Below are 4,172 nucleotides of genomic sequence, written 5' to 3' on the forward strand. Positions count from 1 at the left end.
CCGGGCCTCCGGTGGGGGGGGTTTGGTGGGGGGGGGGGGGTTTGTGTGCGTGGAAGGGGTTTTCAAAAACCCGGGGAGCACGACGAGAACAATGGCCGCGCTGTGTCCCTAATTCTTCTGTCTGCTCGTATTGTGAGCCGCGTTCCTGGAAGCAGATGTGCCTCAAAGGACTGGAGACCATGTTGTGTTTTGGTGTTCGGAGGGGAGCCCGATGCAGACTTTGGGGGGGGGGGGGTGGGTCGCATTACCGATCCAATTGTGCTGTTCTGACTGTTGTTTTCTTAAGATGTTGGGATTTTTAAGGCACTCGTTAAATAAAAAATGCTATATGTAAAATGTAATCCACACTGGCCTTTCAATTCTTTCATTTTTTTTTTTTTTTTTTTTGTGTCACGGAAATGATTCCATCTGAAAAACGCCTGCCCACGGCGCAGTAACCGGACGCCGCATCCGCCGCGTGAGGGAGTGCATTGCAGTGCTGCTCACGCATCTGAACGGGCTGAACCCTCCTATCAGCACCGGGACACCTTCACACATCGTCTCTGCTTATCTCGGTCCAGGCCCCCAGGGCAGAGATGGAAGACGTTTTGCCGCTCTCCCAGGCAGCTTGAAGAATCCGAGCTTGGTTTGGGGAACTTTGTCAGGAAAGTTGGAGTGGCGCTCAGAAAGGCAGCTTCTACCCTCCAGCTGATGAAAGACAGTTTATTCATGCACAAAAAAAGCTGGAAAAACCAAAGCAGGTTATTCCAGATGTGCCCACTTAAAACTAATAATAATAATCCTCACTGAAACTGCTTATTGGTTTGTATTGTATCTTAAAAGATTACAATGAAACACATGGTGCAACACATTTCGAATGCATGGAAAGGCATCTCGAAGCGGTCGGGGGGGGGGGGGTGCAGCTACGTTTCAGGCCTGACTGATTCCACTTACACAAACCCTGCTGCTGGTGGCAGCTTGAAACAGCAAACGCCTCTGTGACTGTGCAGAATAACTGTAAGTCCTAAAGTGACGCTGTGTGTACACAGCGCATCAATCACAGCTCGTGCCCCCCCAGGGACCGCCTGTCACTTTCTCTCCCCCCCCCCGTCTCCATCTTTTCCTTCCTCCTCCCGCTGCACCTGTTTGTTTTTCTTTGCTAAAGGAATCTCTCGGGGGGGCCTTCTCCTTCTCACTGGCAGGCCCTTCAGGAGGGAGGGGTGGAGGAGGGGGGGGGCAGGCCGTGTTGAAGAGTCGACACTTTTTTTTTTTCTTCGAAGGACTCCGTGGCTCCAGCGGAGTCGTGGGAGCTGGAAGGAACAAAGGGGCCCGTGCCCATTTGTTGACTTGTTCAATTTGCTTGTGTATTCCTTCTGAGAGGGTAATCGGAGGAGGGGGCGGCGGGGGGGGGGGGGGGGGTTGATGGACGGCTCCTCGCTGTAATAAACAGGGACAGTTTTCGCTTTCATCAGTATGAAAAAGAAAATATCTATGAGGGCAACATCTGCTCCGGGGACGACCCACACATCGACTGTCAGGGCCCATTTGGCTCAATATCAGTGCCGCGGACCCGGATGGGCGGAGAGACTTAAGGTCTGTCTATTGAAAAACAGCTGACCGCGTGGTTAGTGGGTTTTGGGAGGGTGGGGCGAGCTGCTGCAGAAAGACAGGAATTTCTGGTAGCCCTCTCGAAAATCTCTTTGATCCACTTTCTCTTTCTTCTTATATTTCCCCTTTAATAGTCCTTTGGCTCATTCCATCAGTATGACGTCACTCTTTCTCACACACACAAACACACACACACACGCGAGCGCGTATAGAAGCCACAGCACCTGTGCGGGGTCACCTGGAGCGGACCAATGGGTGGGTCGGCGGGGCAATAACAGCACGGCACCCTGTGAGAAACCCGGGTGTTGAGGGGGTTCGGGGTGTGATGACACGCGAAGAAAGGGTTTCCACACACCTGTGTCTCCCCCCCCGAGGGACATGGAGGGGATCAGACCTGCGTTTTCTCTGGATCCCAGAAGAAAAGCCACTTAATCCACGGCCAAGCCTGAGCAAATAGCTCCCGCAGGCGCGCTCCATGCTCAGATCAAAACCACCCGAGGGGGGGGTTGGGTCTGAGTTGCACTTTCAATATCAGGTTTGTGCAGACCATTTAACATACATGCATTTTTCATTTTACATTAAACGTTAAGTTTGTTTGTGTTGTTGAAGATTTCCCTCACAGTGACACAACAGACTGGTGCTTATTTGATGAAATGGCACTTTCTTGTTTCTCGTTCTTCTCATGCTTGCATCTCTATGGGCTGAAGTGCACTTATTGCAAGTCGCCTTGGATGAAAGCGAAATGACATGCAAACGTGACGGATGCGGAAAGAACAGTTTGGCCCCGGCTGCACCGCAGTTGTCGGGTTTCAAGTTCAAAGCCCGCTCTCGTGAAAATGACCAATCCTTTGTTTGAATGGAAAAGGCATCTTACCAACGGTTTGCATGCTAGTAGTAATAACGCGGGGGCACTGTTCTTTGAACTGTCACTTCTGTGCTCGTTGGAACCGGAGAAATCGGGGGGGGGGGGGCGGACTCTTTTCCAGACATGTGTGTTTTGACTCTGAGGTTTTCACGCATCCCTCCCGAAAAACAAAAAAAAAACAAAGAACCTTCTTCTTCAAAAGAGCTGCCTGCTTTTCAAAGGGTGATAATTTATCCTGACACATGGCTAAATACGTGTTCATGTTAAGCCCAAATTTTCCTTCCCTCGGATGGAACGCAAGGCGACAGAACTCTAAAAACAAGACGGCCAGATTGTCTGATGGGGGGGCGAGCCCCAAACGTCCTCCGGGGGGGGGGGGAGGAGCAGCTTGCGCTCTGTGAGCCCTGTTACTCGGCGCTGGGACCCCTTTTTAGCCCCCAAATCCCACCTCGGATGCCAGTATCGAAGGCTTATCGGGGCATGGAGTCATCTTAAAATGTGACAGAATCCATATTCTGGTTCTCGGGAACCCAGATATTGGCCCCATTGCTGCAGAAGCGTAGCATCCACCTTCTGGTTCCTCCCCCCCACCCTCAAGTAAAAACGGTTTCGCCTTCACCTTGTTGAAAGCTATCGGGAGGCGATCTCACATCTCTTTTACATACTGTTTGTGTTTATGTGTGATAAAGATTTAGTTGGTTATTTGAAGTTCCTATTATTATCGCATCATCTTACAAATTAAAATCTATGACGTTAACTGCAATAGTTATTCCTCCTCAATGAGTAGACCGGCATTAGAATACGGGTGTTGCTTTGAGACAATACATAGGAGCAGTGTATGACCCGGAGACATGGAGGGACAGAGTTGGGGCCTGAAACAAAATAGCCATCAATAAATCATGACACACTTATTCCCATTCACTGCACACAGTCTCTGTTTGTCGTATGAATAAATTAGAACTTGCCCCTGTTTACCTCCTACTCATTACACACATGGCCTATATCGACCACAGGTCATCACACACACACACACACACACACACGCAGGCTGCATTATGGCTGGAAAAGTCAGCCACACTTTGGCTCACTTTACGCACCTTTCCTCTCCATCAGAAACCTCGGCTGACACTCAGACTCTTGGACTCATAATGAGGCACAAGTCATTTGAGTTCAACCATCTGTCAACCCCACACGTATGCGGGCAACCCCCCCCACCCCCCCCACGTCGTATTATCCGCACAGAAACGACACAAGAGTCCAAACGCACACAGAAAGGGAACACGGCGAGGCAGAAAAGCAGCTTGTGAATAATTGACGCTGTCAGAGTGCCACGGGACGGCACACAAACACACCGGAGGAAAAAAAAAAAAGAGGACTCCGACGAGTAATTATTTATCACCCGAGGCTGCGAACGCAAGGCGTCGCCGGAGGGGGGGGGGGGCCCCGACGTGACCAAGTTGCTCAGAGGAGACGGCTTTTTATGAGGTGCCACGGACAGATTCAATCTAAGCCTCTCCGGCCAACGCGAGCTGGTTGGTGTTCGGTGCAGGGAACTTAAGAAATATTCGTCCCTTCGGACGTCACTTTTCAACCTGCTTTAGGAGCGGGGGGGGGGGGGCGGGGGGGGCTGTTGCACCCACTGACATGTAACACTTGGTGTGTTTACCCAGCGTCAGCCTCCATTCCGTCACTCCACCCGACTTCGGGGGGGGGGGGGGGT

This window comes from Pungitius pungitius, chromosome 21, assembly GCF_949316345.1.
Source record: "Pungitius pungitius chromosome 21, fPunPun2.1, whole genome shotgun sequence".
In the NCBI taxonomy this organism is placed as follows: Eukaryota; Metazoa; Chordata; class Actinopteri; order Perciformes; family Gasterosteidae; genus Pungitius; species Pungitius pungitius.